The sequence below is a fragment of the Ambystoma mexicanum genome, chromosome 6p, assembly GCF_040938575.1.
Source record: "Ambystoma mexicanum isolate Mex_15411 chromosome 6p, UKY_AmexF1_1, whole genome shotgun sequence".
In the NCBI taxonomy this organism is placed as follows: domain Eukaryota; kingdom Metazoa; phylum Chordata; class Amphibia; order Caudata; family Ambystomatidae; genus Ambystoma; species Ambystoma mexicanum.
In genome coordinates this window covers 547,568,132-547,586,040 of record NC_090935.1, presented here as the reverse complement: position 1 = coordinate 547,586,040, position 17,909 = coordinate 547,568,132, and the positions used below count along the sequence as shown (strand labels likewise).

At 42.8% G+C, this 17,909-nt stretch overlaps 1 protein-coding gene across 1 annotated transcript in view; it reads left to right on the top strand.

The window, feature by feature from the left end:
* ADAMTS6 (ADAM metallopeptidase with thrombospondin type 1 motif 6) overlaps positions 1 to 17,909 on the top strand; it is a 2,426,739-nt gene that overhangs the window by 429,526 nt on the left and 1,979,304 nt on the right. The window lies entirely within an intron of this gene.

The following is a 17,909-nucleotide window of genomic DNA, read 5'->3' as shown; positions in this document are numbered from 1 at the left end:
AGGTCGGCCTTTAGCTTGTTTTAATGCTGGAACTCATGTGATTTAAAGATTACACCATATTGTTTGGGACGTAATCCACGTTTCTTGTGGAGAGATAATATCGTACTTTCCTAGAAGATTCGTCTTTGGCTTCGTTAGATGAGAGAAACCTCTCGTATTCCATATAGCCGTGGTAAAGAGTTGAGAGCATTGCAATACATGGCCCTAATGGTTTGACGTTCTGTTCGTGTGATTTATAGCTTTGGTGAGCCAGGACCATTTTGACTTAGCAGGCCTTGTTGAGTAATCTTTAAAGTGCACTTCACAATAAGGATGATCTTTTGTGGTGGAATAATTCATAAATAAAGGCTGACAATTCTCTAGATCATCCCTATCAGATGTGAAGCGCATCTCATCATGGTGTACAAGTATTAGGTTTGCCTTTATGATGGTCTGAGGCATTATTAAGCTTTTTATAGGTTTCACTATGGTCTCGGTTTGTGCGTGATGTCATTGTACTTTTTTGCAACTCGAAACCACACTGTAAAAGATTCTCTCATTTGCCAAAGTAAGTCGTTGACTATTTGAGATGGAATATGCAGTTCTACCGTATTAAAGTTGTCACTTGTTGTAAAACCAATAGCTTTTATGTCATCACTATGTATTAATTTAGGAATAGTAAAGAAGACAGTGACGAGTGTAGTTCTGTTCGGGAAGGGATCATTCCGCTCTCTGTCTATCATTGTGAGTAAGAGTCGGTCATTGACAACAACTGATTCATTGCTTTGAATCTGTGCAATGGAAGTCTGCAGATTTTGCCGACTCACAGAATCGTGAGTCATAATAGAGGAATGAAGACGACTTCTGTAGTGAGTGATGTTCTTTACTATGTAATTGCAAGCACTCACTCTCTTTTGGTTTTTGGGTTCTCTTTTGTTCCATCATTTGAAAATTTGGGAAATCATTAGATGCATTGGTAATATATGTCTCTCAGGGTTTAACTAGAGCATGTGGATGGTGAAGGCACTCATAGATAGCATTTATTTGAGGAAGTGAAGAAATAGAGTATGTGGATAGATTCATGAGCTCTGCATTTCATTCCAATTCTCCAATACTTACATTTGATGAAGTGGGACCAATATCCTGATCTGCTTTCATATCCTGAGGGAAGACATGCCCCCTAGATATCGATCTGATTTGGGAGGGAGGGGGTACAAGGGGAAACGTGCACTCTAGCAGAAATAGCCTCACGAATCTCCACTGTGACTTTTTCGGATGGCTGTTTTTTAAAGTGGTTCTAGAAGGTGTTGTTAGGTTATCAATACATTTCTTGGCTCTGAATTTGGATGATTTCTTTACGGTGGTCTGATGTTTAGCTTTTCTTTGAAGTTTAAGTTGAGTTAAATTAGTACGTTTTCTCACTTTTTTCTTCCGTGGATTGGGATGAAACAAATCATAAATTGGCACTTACGTCAGATCGGGCACTCCAGGGTCATGCACTCCCTCAGGCAGTGTAATTTCAGTTAAGGCGGAAACAACAGTATCAGCCGTATTGCTGATCCTTGTGATGAAATATTTAATATATCCTCCTCAACCATTGGCAAGGCCCCTCCATCTCACTCCCCGCAGATGGGAGAGTATGATTATGAAGTGGAATACAAGATGGAACATCAAGATGGCTACTTGCATGCGCCCCTGACGTTCGGCAAATGATTTCTGCAGCCAACCAATCAACCATCGTCATTAACAGATTGAGGAGACCATTGTGGGAGTCCATTTTTTTCCATGCATTCATGGATTTTTGTGAGGCTATACATCATCGTATTGATTGCAGTAAGAGCAGTTTCAAGCATTAAGATGGATGAGGGTCTTGGTGTAGGCCTGGCAAAAGAAGCTGCAGACGAATTTAAGGAGAAAGAGGGATTTTCCACATATAAATTCTCAGTGTCTGGAATCAAGATGGGAGAATTAATTACATTCGAGCAAGGCTTAGGTGGACTAACATCCCATTGAGTTTCTACAACCATGTACATGGGCAACGTTAGAGACTGGTGTTCTTGATTTTGCAGAGGGCTACAAGTCAATGTCGGGGTGCGTAATACGGGAGCTAGAAAGAATGGTTTAGCGCTTGGTTTTTATGCATGGCCGTTTGCACCACTTGAGAATATAACAAAGGGCGTTGTGAATGGTCAGCGGAATGGATTGAAATTACACTTTGTTTTGTTTGTTTGTGTGTTTGTTTTTGTTTATTTGTTTGGTTATGCGCAGAAAACCCTTAGATAGCTGGGCGCAACACGACAAGTATACTTAAAGCTTAGTTACAGCAAATGCAATGGGTACAGACATACAGAGATATACCTTGCTACAGGTTACAGTGAGGGCGTGTTTCTATAGGTTACACATTACATAATACAGTCAAGTAGTACAGTGGGTTACAGGTACAGTAAGTGTGGTAGAACCATAGGCCGAAACTACCATGATGCAGCAAGATAGAAGTGGAGCAGAGATAGGGTAGCAAGTATCGGGTGCAGTCCTTGTGAGGTCGGGTGAGTGTTAGTCGCTTGTTTGTAACCAATTTAACAGGTTACGTCTGAATTTAGAGTAAGGTTGTTCAGTTCTGATGTCTACACAGAGTGCATTCCAGGACAGGGCTGCTTTGACCGGGAAGCTGGAACCACCAGCTGTGGTTCGTTTGAATGTAGGAATCTCTAGGAGGTGGGCATTGGCAGATCTCATTGGGCAAGTTGAGGTTCTCCTGTTTATTCATTCTGAGAGATATGGTGGTGCTATGTTGTTCAGGCACTTGGACGTAAGAAAAGCTGTTTTAAGAAGGATCCTGTCATTTATTTTTAACCAATGGACATCTCTGAATTTGGAGATGTGCTCTCTGTTGGGGATATTCAGGGCTGCTCTTAGGGCGTTATTTTGCAACTTTTGGATTTTGTCAATGATGTATTTGTTAGTGCCTAAGTACAAAGCATTAAAGTAGTCCAGTCTAGACATTATAAGTGCATTAGCCAGGGTGATGCAGCTGTATTCGGAGACAAATGATCTGCAAGCTTGTATGAGCTTGCAGGTGTAAGCAGTTGAGGATGCTAGTGAGTTAACTTGTTTCTTAAGGGTTAATGTGGAATCAAGGTAGAAACCTAACATTTTCACTACGGGCATCACCTTGATAGATTTGCTGTAAATATTGAAGGAGGCATAACTGGGGCTAAATTTTTTTATGTTCGTCTCTGAAACTAGGATCAGTATCTCAGTTTTGTCGTCATTCAGGCAGAGGCCATGGGATGCCATCCATGCCTGAATGAGGAGGTATATATTTTTTACCAAGGCGGTGTCCTCGAGAAAGTTGACCAAAAGGGGAATGAGGATCTGGGTGTCATCTGCATAATTTGTGTAGGTGACACCCAATTTGTCCAACTTGTCGAACAGGGGCTTAGTAAAGATGTTATACATAGTAGGTGAGACGCAGGATCCCTGTGGTACGCCGCAGGACGTTTGTATAGGCTCAGCGGAGGCTGAGGGGGAAAAGACTTTGTACGGTTTGCTAGAAAGGACTGAACCCAGGTTATGGTATCACTTGAGAATTTGGCATCCGACCTGAGGTGATTGCATAAGACTGCGTGATCCACCAGATCGAAGGCCGCAGATAGGTCAAGGAGGAGTAGCATAGCTGTTTTCCCATTATCCTTCAACTCTTCGATTTGAGTCTTAAGGTCTATTAAGGCTGTTTCTGTTCCATGTAGAGGGCGGGAGCCAGATTGACGTGATTCTAATAGGTGGTTAGCTTCAAGGTAGTCCTGAATTTGAAGGTAAGCTACTCTTTTGATTATTTTAAGTAAAAAGGGGACTGTAGTAATGGGTCTGTAGTTGGTTGGGATAGAGGGGTCTAGTGTTTGGTTTTTTATCAGTGAGAGAACCCAGGATTCTTTGAGGCTGTTAGGCACTGTGTTTGTCTTGAAGGAGGCGTTAATAAGCTTAGAGAGGAACGGGGCTAGGTCTCTAGCTGTGTCCTTTATAATTTGGGCCGGGCAGCTGTCTCCCTTGCAATTTGACGGTTTTAGGGAGAGTTTGATTTTCTCTGTCTCGAGGATGGAAATTTGAGTGAATCTGAAGGGTAAGGTGGTTCTAACAGGTATGGACTGGTGGTGGGGGGGTTGCTGCTCAGATGGGAGTAGTGAGGCCTTTTTATTCACTATTTTTAGTTGGAGGGAAGCAATTTTATTCGACAGAGCATTTTGTATGTTGGTGCACCATTGCTTGTCTTTCGGGACGTTGTCAACAGGAGGGATCGGTGCTTCCATTTCCCAGAGGATGGTGAATAATTCCTTGGTATTAGACTTAGCCTTTGAGATTCTATCATTGAAAGTATTTTTTCTTTTTGTAGAGTTTGGAGTGGTCAGTTAGCTTGGCTTTGTTTTCATCAGTGGGAGAGTGACGCCAAGTGGATTGAAGCTTTCATTTTTGGAGCCTTAATTCTTTAAGTTGGGGCATAAACCAGGCATTAAGGTGTGATTTTTGTCTGCCTTTACAAAGTTTGATAGGTGCAATAATGTCCAATGCCTTTGTCATGGAGTAGTTGAAGACCTCCACTAATAGGTTGGGGTCTGTATTGCTGGCAAGGTTATTAATGGAAGGAAGGAGATGTGGGAGTAATTTTTCCGCTGAGATATCCTTTTTACTTCTAGTTGGGAGTGGTGGTGCCATTACAATAGTTTTAGGGCTAAGGAGATCTAGCGTGGAGGAGAAGGAGATTAGATGGTGGTCTGTCCAAGATTGTGGGGCAATGGTAGTAATAGCAACGTTGCAATTCATATCGGCCACCCAATCGAGAGTCCTTCCTTTGATATGGGTGGGGGTAAGGACTTTTTGTGTAAGCCCATGATCCGTTAGTATGGCTGCTACGGATTGGGCATATTTATTATCAAGGTCATTAAAGCCCAGATTAAAGTTCCCCATCAATAAGATCTGAGAGGAGTCTTTTGTGTTGTTGGCTAGAAGGCCAGTTAAGTCCTCCTCGAAGGTTCCCAGTGGACCCAGAGGTATGTATACCAAATGGATAGTTAGAGTACGGTTACTGGATAAGGGAAGTTTGGCTATGAGTATCTCGCATGATTGGCATGATGGAGGAGTGGCCAATCTAGTAGATAGGTTAGTTTTAGATATGATAGCTAGGCCGCCGCCTCTGGCATTAGGTCTGTCAGCTCTGAGTATATGGTATCTATCAGGTATGGCTAGGATAAGGGCAGGTCCTGCTGCCTCATGAAGCCAGGACTCAGTTATTGCAAGCAGGTCCAAGTCCCCATTGATTAGGATGTCTGCAATTTCGGTGGCATGTGCCACGAGTGATCTAGCTATAATAAGGGATCCAGATAAGGTTGTAGTGCTATTGGGTTTGAGGGTGGGGGGATGTTTAATTATAGGGGTGTTAGTTTTCGTAGGGGTTTTTGGAGTAGGGGCATGTGCAAAGTTAGGATTGTTATGCCTGCCCTCCTGCCCTGGCCTGGCCGAAGGTTCACATGTTTGGGTGGCATTCTATTTAGGAATGTTGTTTTGGGTAGGTGCCGGCATTGCAAAGGTCAACATGTAAGCTGCCATAAAATAACGGCCCAGACTTAGTGCAACCACACACATGGAGCAAAATACAGAGAGTGACGATTATTGGAGCTAGAGAGGGACACGCGAGCACCGCGCAACAGCGTAACAGCACTCAACTGTGCACTCCACGTGCATCTTAAGTAATCACGGAAGTGAAAGTGGGTGTAACTTACACACACTTCAGGAAAAGAAAGAAAAATACTGTTGTTAAATCCTGGTTTTCCTTACGACAGTGCCCACAATGTTCAAGGTCTATTGATTGGAGCTGCAGAAGCTCAGAGGTTGCGTATCAGCACTGTATTGCATAATATGCAGAATGTGATCCTGTTCACACAAGCAACGTCTCCCCAACGTAACAGCACTCAACTGCGCACTCCATGTGAAAAACATGAACTAAGCATACATCCCCATACTATTGCTCAAACAGAACCTATGCCACAGAGCAATGATAGGGTGACTTACCTGCTTGGAAGAGCAGCAAACAAAGAGGAGGAGGCACAGACAGGGCATGGCACAGGTGGTGTCCTGGATCATGATTGGTTTAACAAAATGGACACAAAACTACAGGGACACATGGACTTTTGGCGATTTATAGTCCTGTGTAGTGGAAGTTTTTTTTAGTTGGCTGTTTTACTGTTTAACAAAACAAACAAATATATGAAACAGAAAAGTTAAGATTCAAAGAAGCTGCTGTGAAGAGTCGCATTAAAGAGTTAAAGCATTATGCTCGCCTCCAGTCTTGACATAGAATACAGTTTGGAAGTATTTGCCTGGCTAATACAGCCAAACATGATGAGGATTTAAGAGTTTGGTTGTAGAATTATGCCACCTGTTTATTTTCCTGACTGTTTAATAAATTGCAAGATGCTAGAAAATGTATTGTATTTCCCTTATATCCCAATTACATTATTTGTTAGGGAACATGTTATTTCTTTTAAAGGGGTTACAACATTTGCAATACTCTGTGATTTCTAAATGAGATTACAAAATCCCATTTTGAAAGTGTGCAAATATATATGTGGGGTTAGGGGAAATATGTAATTAGAATGGCAGCTGGGGCAATGAGGAGAGTGTACGGTAGGAACCCCCACTCTGCCCCCATAATGTGGAATCAGAAAATACAATATTAAGGCTTTTATACCATGCAAAGAGAAATACACCAACACAGGCTTGTAAAGATTCCCAGAATCTTTATTGCAACACTGAACAGTTTACAAAACAAAGTACACAAATAGCTATTTGGCTGTCAGTACATCACAGAGACCACCAGCAGGTTTAATGTGAGCAGTGAACAGGAATTGCTAGCTGGACATCAGCATATTTATACAATTTCTTCGTAACGATGTCCAGCCTCTTACAAGTTAATCATGTACTGGGCTAGGGTTCGCGCCAGGTTCATTCCTCATTTACATATCTCGTGCATGTGGTTTACTTCTTAATACATTTACTAACAAGTACTATTATTCTCTGGATGTGACTTTACAGTCTTTACACATTTGTTTCAATGCAGGTCAAACAGATGTTTCGCATATCATGTTTAAATAGCATTATTGTTCTTGTTTATTTGTAGGTTATCATCGCCGATTCAAGTAGTCCCCTGATCCCTAGGTCAAGAAAGGACACGGTCTACATGACCCTAGCATATAGCCTGCAGGCAGGTTGGACATTAACTTGCCTACAGAGGTTGAAGCGGTTAAAGTGAAAACAAGAGGACACAGGTCGGCCATTTTAGGCCACAGGGTGACTTTGCACGATAAACCAAAATGGCGGCTTTAACCTAAAATGGAGGCTTGATTAACTTAAGGTCACGACCTTGCGATGCGGATTTCCTCGCAAAGCGACTGGGCTTTGGCCAACATATACAATCAGGACGAAACAATATTATATCAGTTTCGACAAACCCTCCTTTTGGCCTATGCCAAGCGCTAAACTACCTTCGATCACTTTACGACTAACTCCACATTTCAACATCTATACACCCCGAATCATTATCAGACATATCTATTGCCATTAGATCAGACACTAGAGTTTCTTTCAACACGTACTCCTTGGAAACCTTATCTGGGGCGTATATTTTATGTCCTAATACACTTGTTGCTTGCGCGCAACATCCCCCTAATACCGAACATATACCAGGGAGACACTGTATACAACAACAAAGGAACAGTAAACTACCCAAGATAATCAGCAGGGCCGAAAGCAACTTCCATCCCCACGACCGTAGGAAGTCCCAAAACCATGCACTAAATTCCCAGTTTCCCTCAGGAACATGCACTTCCGAACTAAGAACGTGCAGATTTTGGATTGCCCTAAAGATCGTTGGAGAGGAGTCTGGTACGTAAATGCAGCAAGCGGACCCCACTAATTTACATACTCCTCCACGCTCAGCCAAAATGACATCTAATGCCATCCGGTTCTGAAGAGCTACTAATCTTATCGCTTTCTGTTCTAACGTCATATTGTAGGGTATGTCAGTTGTCCGGTTGGTGGTTCTCTCCAGTACTCTCGCTAGTCCCCTGATATCTTCTGAATTCATAATTTGCCCAAAAAATGGCACAAAGGATTTCATTATGTCCCCTAGAGTTTGTGCTGGGGTATCCCCCTTCACATCTCGTTGTGGACGAGTCTTCAAGATTTCTGCAGTACTGGCAATAAATACCCCAGGTAATAGAATCCCTAAATAGCAAGTTCCTTGCCAATCCCTAGGCAACCATGGAAATGCCACATTACCGCAAACGAAAGAGACAGGTTCACCTACATACAGAGGTCTGTTCTCACTAGTCAAATATGCAACGTTGGCGCAACTTCTAAAATCACCCATTGACTGTGTTCCATTCCTCTGTATGCAGAAGGAAACTGAATTGGGGCTATGGTTAACAGAATAAGATGGAGGCGTGGCATCCTTATTGCCTATAGGAGCCATTTTGAAAGAGATCAAAGACTGAAAAGGACGAGACAATCTATCAGAGGGCCTAACAGAAGCAACGTTTGGCTTACTCCTATTTGCAAAAAGCGAGCATCCCAGGGGCATCAAAACATGTTTTTCAAAACTATTCAAATTTGTACCATCAAAGTTCCCTGAGATGCTGTCATTACAAACGGCCAAAGAATAGTGCTCTAAGAGAAGCATAACAAGCAGTTGTCAAAGGTAAAGGATGAATGTACCAACCTAGTACCTTATCCCCATGTTGCGGTAAATGCAAGCAGATCCAGCAGTTGGTCTTATTGAAAATTGCATGAGTGGCATTCATTATTAACAAAAGAGTATTATTCTGATAGTTCCGTCTATGCGAAGAATCTCTAGGCGACAAGGTATGCAATTTCAATGAAGGAGTGGGTATATCAGATACATTTTCAACAGGTAGAAAGTCCTCTAGCGGATATGCTTCCTCCAGGTACCACAACCCAAAATCAGTAGTTACTAAAAACCCAGTTATTATTACAAAAAGGCAACAATACGTTTTCGGGGTCCCCATAGACGTTTGCTCATTGTCTCTGCTAGTCACATATTTATCTAAAAGTTCGATACGAGCGGTAGCGGGTGCAGGCATCGTAGTCTTCAATCGAAAAAACACCAATTGTTCGTTTGCTGGTGACTCCAGTCGCGCGTCTTCTTAATGTCTTTCCCACAACCCTTAGCCAACAGAATCCTTTCATACAGTCGGGCCAAAAGGCAAGCCCTCAAATGATTTCTCCAATCGCACAGTCAAACCGTGCCGTATGTCTATTTTCTAGGACGTAAATTATATTTCACAATTTCCGGTGCTGAAGGGTCAGAAAGAAGTGTGTCGTCACTTTCCACTGGAGGTGGCGAGTGAACGGAAATGGCATCAGAAAATGGATGATCCGGAAGTACCACTGTTGGAGAGTGCGGAGACAAGATGGCCGTTTTGTCTGGCCTTACGAACTCTGGAGCGGTCTCCGATACTCTCTTGTCGGTTGTTGCTGTTTCGGGCACATTGGTTACAGCATTGGAAAGGGATTCTGTGTCTGCTGTATCGTATGGCACGGGCTGCAGGATCCGTTTGGTGTGCATTGCGTGTATCCAGTTCTTCCGCCCTGCTACCCGCACCGCAGTCTGGGTGACTAGCAGGACCTGGTAGGGACCCCTCCACCGAGGTGCAAGGCAAGACGACCTTTCAAAAACTTTCGTGAGGATCCAGTCCCCCGGTTGTAGACTGTGACCAGGACCCTCGTACCGTACAGGTAATGCCTCTCGCACCTGGTGATAAATTGAAAATAGATTTTTAGTCAACTGGTTAGAGTAATCTGAAAGAAGCACATTCTCTACATCCCGCAATGAGCGACTCTTTGGCATACCCCAAATATTAGCAGGCCTCCCCATCACCACCTCAAAGGGAGAGAGCCCAGTCTTAGTTTGAGGGGTTGTTCTCATCGACAGCAACATGATTGGTAAGGCGTCCGGCCATTTTAACTTAGTGCCAGCACACGTCTTAGCGAGCTTGTTCTTTATAATGCCGTTATGTCTTTCCACTAATCCGGCACTTTGGGCATGTCTGGCTGAATGGAACCGTTTATCAATCTGCAATCCTTCACATATTTGTAGGATTACAGCAGCGATAAAGTGTGGCCCATTATCCGACCAGATGACTCTCGGCAGCCCGAACCTAGGAAAGAACTCTTTCAACAGAGTCTTTGCCGTGGTTATGGCCATTGCATCTCTAACAGGGAAGGCCTCAACCCACTTGCTAAATGCACAAATGACGACCAACACGTATTTAAGATTGTTGCAACGTTCCATTTCAATAAAATCAAAGTGGATGACCTCAAACGGAACAGAAAATGGAGCGAAACTTCCTCTAGGAGTCGAGGTACCTTTTCCTACATTGTGCTGCAAGCAGACCATGCACCCTTGGACAAAGCGCTCCGCAATTTTGAACATTTTCTTATTGGCCCATACACTGTGTAACATTTTTAGTTAATTTACGCGCACAGACATGGGTCGGACCATGAGCCATAATGACCATCATTGTAATATAGGCGTCAGGGAGTAACCATTTTCTTCAACATTGTCCACCCAACACCCATCATCATCCAATCTCCCTGCACCCTCGACCCATTTCTTGGTCTCCTCTACAGTAGCATCTGCTTGAATGTCTTTTACAGAATCAATACTTTCACCAAAAGTGCAAACATTTACAGTTTCCCTTACAGCATACATTTCTGAACTAAAATCAGTGGCAGTTTGTTTAGCTATCTGATCAGCAAAAGCATTCCCTTTTCCTATATCATCTGTAACCTTCTGATGTGCTGTACATTTTACAATGGCTAACTGAACAGGGAGTGCGAGCACTGAAAGTAATCGCACTATTAAAGTGCCGTGCTGTATTTTTGTGCCATGTGAGGTCAAGAAACCTTGTTCTTTCCAGAGTCTACCGAAGTTGTGAACCACCCCAAAGCCATACTGGCTGTCGGTATATATATTTACTGTAAGCCCTTCAGAAAGTTCACAAGCTCGAGTTAATGCTATAATTTCTGCGGCCTGCGCGGAATTATGCATGATTCTTTTGGTTTCCACAATCGTGCTTAAGGTAGTGACGGCATAAGCAGCTGTGGATGTATCATTCGGAAGTTTGAAACAGGAGCCATCACAAAATAGCTCTCCTTGTGGGCTATTCAAAGGCGTATCTTTCAAATCGATTCTACCTTTAGTCTCTTGTTCTGTAGTGTAAAGGCAATCATGTGACGTTTCGTCACCATCAACAGTATCTTGCGGGACAGGTAAAAGTTCAGCCGGATTTAATACACAACACCTCTGAATTTGAATATGGGGAGCAAATAAGATCAATTCGTATCTTGTCAATCGTGCGGAAGTAAGGTGTTGTGTTTGAGTTCTATTTAATAGAACATCTACAGAGTGAGGTACCATTAGGGTGAACGTATGACCCAGGACCATTCCCTCGCTCTGTTTTACAGATGCAGCAGCAGCGACAGCTCTCAAACATCTCGGCAAAGCGCATGCAACAGGATCAAGGACGGATGAGAATAGCCGCACGGCCTATTCTTCCCTCCATGTTCCTGCGTTAACACAGCCAAAGCACATCCATCACGTTCATGCACATACAACACAAAGGCCTTTTCATAATTCGGAGTTCCTAAAACCGGTGCCGAACACAGCGCGGTTTTGAGTAAATCAAATGCTGTCTGGTGTTCCAAAGTCCATGGCAATGGCAAAGAAATGCCCTTCTTTGTCAAAGCCAGCATCGGTTTAATCGTTAATGAAAAATTAGGGATCCACAATCTACAGTAAGAAGCCATTCCTATCGGGGCTCTAACTTCCTTCTGCGTATTTGGGACAGACATGCCAGAAATAGTTTTTATTCGTTCAGGTGTCAACCTTCTTCCCTCCTTTGACAGGAGATAGCCTAAATAGGCGACCTCCTGGCAACAATATTGGAATTTTTTGAGTTAAGCTTTATGACCATGTTTTGCTAGATGACAAAGCAACAACATGGTGCCTTCTTTACAGGCACTTTCAGAATCAGCAGCCAAGAGGAGATCATCTACATACTGTAGTAACGTACAAGTAGTAGGCAACTCGAGAGTATCAAGTTGCTCTTTCAATGCTCTACTATAAATACTTGGACTCTCAGTTTACCGTTGTGGTGCACGGGTGAATGTGAACGAGCGTCCACCTAGGGTAAGCGCGAACAAATACCTACTATCCTTGGGTATAGGAATACTGAAAAACACATTTTTGATGTCCACAACGCTAAAGTGAGTGGCAGAAGCCGGAATCATAGTTAGTATTGTAGTTACATCAGGTACAATGGGAAATTGAGGAGCCACAATTTTGTTAATAGCATGCAAATCAATTATAAACCGAAAAGGAATTGCATTATCACCTTTTTTGTACACCGGCAACATCGGGCTGTTACACAAACTACCTGTAACTTCCTCAATTACTCCACGATGTACAAAATCAGAAACTATACATTTCAAAGCCTGTTCGCCTTCAACTGAGATCTTATTTTGTGGAATGCGAGGCAGTTTTACTCCATGTTTCAGAATAATTTTAACAGGTTCAATTTGAAGAATGCCCACATCATTATCATCAATTGCCCATAAGCATTCCGGAATGTTACTGAATTCTGGCGGTAAAGGTCGAGTCAAAAACTGAGAGGCGAATGATTGCTGAGGTGAAATTGTTAACCGAACTCCGTCCGAGGAGCAATGTATTACTGCATTCAATTCCTTCAACAAATTTAACCCCAGCAAATTCCCTCCACAGTTTGTAGTAAGTAGAAATGGACACTGCTCCGTGAAGGGACCCACTGTTATCGATACCGGCAAAGAGACTGGACAAACTACAGGTGTGCATGAAAACCCTACGGAAACGTTGGATTGCCCTGACAGGGGAATATTTGGAACCCGTGAATGGTCAATGGAACACTTTTGTGCTCCTGTATCTACTAAAAATAAATGCTTCCTATTTCCCACCACCATCTCAACGTAGGGACCTTTCTGATGAACGGGAATAGGCGTTGGTTCCAAATCCTGCTTCGGGCAATCCTAACAAAACAGAATGCCATCAAAAGTAAGTTCTTCAGAGAGGTGTGCAGCAGAAGGATGATCAAAAATGTTTCTATTATCCACACTCAATACTTGTTTATCCTGTGAAAAAGGTTGCTGTGATTCTGGCGTAAACTGACCTCTACCAGAGCCCCCTACACCTGGGCGACCTCTGGATTGTCTACCCATGTTCCCAAATGACCTTTGCTGCAAGGTCGGACATTGTGCGCGCCAGTGGCCTTCCTGTCGACAATAGGTACACTAACAATCTGTTGTAATAGTACTTTTGTTTTCAGGTCACCCTTTCTTTTCTCAAGTTTTTCCTTTTCATTATTCACACGATTTTCATAGTACCTAGCCATGTGCAGTACTTCTGATTGAGACTTCGCCTGCCAAGCGCTTTCGGAGGACATAATCTCTAACTGGATGTCAGGCAGCAATCCACGTACAAATTTGTCGACAAACAGCCTTTTCCCTGACTCTGTGCCTAAGTCTTGTCCACTGAAATCCGAAAACACTTGTTTGAACTGATTAAAGAACTCGGTAGCACCTTCAGACTTTCCTTGGACACAGGCCGTAAGCTTGTCCCAAATGATTCTTTTTTTCAGGAACTATGGTTTTTAATTTTACAATAATCCTATCAGGCAAAGTTAATATCACTTGAGGCGGTCTCTCGCCAGCTGGTCTATCTCTGTCGAGCCTAACCATATTATCCCATGTATCTCCTAACCCAGGTACATCATCTACAGTCCTAATCTGTTTCCACAAATCAACTGGCAGGAGTACGGGAAATAATAAATCAATATCACTTAAGGTGAATACCGATGATTGTAAGACTGACTCTATTTCTTTATAGAATCCCGTCGGATTCTTTCTTATATCAGGAATAGATTGCTTTATGGTGTTCACTTCCTGTCTCGAGAGCGGGACGTGAACAAACTGCGATACATAATGTGCAGGAATGTCCACCGCGACTATACCTCATGCAGCATCGGCCGCAATCTCAACCTTTGGGACAAATGTCGGAGGGACCTCTCTCATAGGCAACTGAGAAGTAGGTAGCTCCGAACGCTTACTAAGCAACAGAGCCAAATCAAGCGCTAAGGCAGTCGAAGAGGTATCAATCGAAAAGGCTCTCTTATAAACACCCAACAATTCTGCAGGACAACAAATCTTTCTTTTTACACACTCATCCTGCAGGTATTCTACCATAACCTGTATCACTTTCTTTTGCATTTCTAACGTATACTGACTATACGTGTCATATACTTCATCTGGAGTTATCGACATATCCGAAATCCATCTTATCGCATCCTTTGTACAAATTCGCGCTTCCTCACTTATCAATTCACAGCTAGGAGAAAACCGTTTCTGTAAGAATATAGTTCCTAAACTATCACCATCTGCTTCTTCATTCTATAACTCTTCCAACTCCTTCCTATACACAAAAATCCTCTTGACATGCTCATATACTTTCTCCGCAGTATCTCTAGACAACGCTAAGGTGTTCAAATCCCGTAACCCCTGTGGGAGATCTACATCGTTTAATCTATTCCACATTAGGCTTAAATGAATCCCTAACTCTTCAATAAAAACATTTTTCTCAGGAATACTTTTTAGATTTTCGAGTGTGGTAAAAACATCAGCTTGTTCACCCTTCTCCATACAATGTTTAGCCCAAGCAATCAATTCATTCTTTTTATCTGGGGACACAGTATTACGAGTCACAACCCTTGATCCCGCTCCCTGGTCTACTACAAGCGATGCAGAATCACTTGGAAGAGGGGGAGTAGGCACATTCTGAATATCAATAAGTGGAGGCAAGGGAGCAGGCAAAGGAGTGGCGGCTGGAGGAACAACAGGAAGAACAATAGGAAGAACCGGGGGAACTATAGGAGGAGGAATAGCGACGGGAAGGGGCAAAGTACCAGGAGGAGGGACGTACGGGGTGGCGCAGAGGCATCAGGCCTTCGTTCATGCAAAAGTTTGTTAATCAATTCATCATTCATGCCTAATTGAAACGCTCTGTACGTGCTCCTAACTGATTCCAATTGTTTAATTTGATCATATAACAGTGCCTTTTCGGCATTCGTCATATGTCGACGCATATGTTTCTCTCTACTCTTTTGTTGCTGCAAAGCTTCGGTTTTCCAACTGTTCAATGTGTCAAATGCTGCAGGACTAGCCTGTTTCTTTATCAATACAGACTCTAAATATTCTAACCGAGGGATTTCGAAACTACCATTGGTTGGCCACCGAAGATTAGAGTTATGTCTGGTCTGTCTGTGCCAAATATCATTAAATGCTATACTACCAAAGCCTTTCTTACAGTACATAGTACATGCCGGCGACCCCTCCTGTGGTGCGGGACGGCTAACTTCCAAAGATTGTCTGTCACTGCGGAATAAGGCCCTGAAGCAGGCAGACAATTTCTCAGGCATATCAGAATTCTGGTGTTAACTGGTCAAATAATTGTGCTCGCGAGTACAATGCGCCAAATTCAAATTGTCAGGGTTAAATTAAGAATCGGGTCACGATTCACCTGACCAAAGGACTGGGAGGCCCGATCGGGTTACTAAGGACAATCTAAGGACCCACGTGTCTGGTGATTTTGGCAAATTTACCCACCTCGATATATGGACCCTCGTCAAGACGTCGTCTTGGGCTACAGCTCACCGTTCAGGGATCGGATTGTGCTGTTCTGTCGAGGAATTCGCTTCTCATCCAGAGGGGCCGTTTTGTTGGCACCGTCCGATCCCGGTCCGATAGCCGAACCAACCTTCAACGAGACAAAGTCAATCTTGAGGGTCCCTATTCGGGCGCCATCTGTGGAATCAGAAAATACAATATTAAGGCTTTTACACCATGCAAAGAGAAATACACCAACACGGGCTTGTAAATATTCCCAGAATCTTTATTGCAACACTGAACAGTTTACAAAACAAAGTACACAAATAGCTATTTGGCCGTCAGTACATCACAGAGACCACCAGCAGGTTCAATGTGAGCAGTGAACAGGAATTGCTAGCTGGACATCAGCATATTTATACAATTTCTTCGTAACGATGTCCAGCCTCTTACGAGTTAATCATGTACTGGGCTAGGGTTCGCACCAGGTTCATTCCTCATTTACATATCTCGTGCATGTGGTTTACTTAATACATTTACTAACAAGTACTATTATTCTCTGGATGTGACCCTTACACTCTTTACACATTTGCTTCAATGCAGGTCAAACAGATGTTTCGCATATCATGTTTAAATAGCATTATTTTTCTTGTATATTTGTAGGTTAACATCGCTGATTCAAGTAGTCCCCTGATCCCTAGGTCAAGAAAGGACAAGGTCTACATGACCCTAACATATAGCCTGCAGGCAGGTTGGACATTAACTCGCCTAAAGAGGTTGAAGAGGTTAAAGTGAAAACAAGAGGACACAGGTCGGCCATTTTAGGCCACAGGGTGACTTTGCACGATAAACCAAAATGGCGGCTTTAACCTAAAATGGAGGCTTGATTAACTTAAGGTCAAGACCTTGCGATGCGGATTTCCTCGCAAAGCGACTGGGCATAGGCCAACATATACAATGAGGACGAAACAATATTATATCAGTTTCGACAATAAGGGTAAGGGGAAAGGGGGGAGAAAAAGGGGAACATTGAGAACAGGGATGGCAAGAAACCTAAGTTTGGTACATCATTGTGACAGAATGCCACCTGGCATGGGTATGAAAGCCCTAGAGTTTAGAAAAATATTAATATAAAATGATGCAGCTACTTCTGTTTCTGAACGGTAGTCTGCAAATCAGACCCCTCTCCTGCCCCCATCCTCCCTTAAGAAGCTCCAGGCCTACAGCTTACAACTTAGAATGTGTTGCTAACACCATGGCACCTATAAAAATGAAGGTGCTTAAAGCTGATAACAGACATAACTCATGGTTTACACCAGAGCTTCAGTCCCTGAAATCAATAACCACGAAATCATATTACTTGTGGAAAAAGCATAATACCTAATTACTTCTTAACAAATACAAAGCCATGATTAGTACTTATAAAAAGGCTATTCTTGAAGCCAAATCTAGTTTCTTCAATGACCGGATACAAAATGCACAGCATAACACAAAGGAGCTCTTCCGCATCCTGAAGGAACAGGAAAGAACTAACCACTCTACGCCAGTCAGAACTATTGCAGATGATGTTACTTGGTGCAATGTCATGCAACAAGCTATGCACAAAAAATTAGGTAGGATTAAGGAAGATATACTGGTAGTAAAGTATTCATTTAAACTGCTCTAAGGCCACTACCACTGATCGACCGTATCAAAGATCACCAACTATTTCTGTCTTCAATTTAGTGCCCATAACGGACAAGGATTTAGAAAATATCATCACCCAACTAAAAGCCACAAATAATAAGAATGATATCCATACTACCATGATAATTAAGACATGTGCCCCCTCCTTAATTTCATCTATTTGTCAATTTGTAAATACCTCCATATCCACCGGTATGGTCCCTCAGGAATTTACGAAATCATGGGTCATGTCAATCCTGAAGAAACCAGGGCTCTCAGTTGATATGCCAAATAATTATCGACCCATCACAAATACAGCGTTCCTACTTAAGATTTTTGACCGTGTGGCTTACATTCAAATCGCAGAACATTTAAAGACACATTTAAAGACACATCCCATCATAAATGACCATCCGTCTGGATTTCGGGTTGGGTACGGCACTGAAACCGCATTACTTGAACTCAAATCTAAATTGATGGTCCGTATGGACAACAGGGAAGCG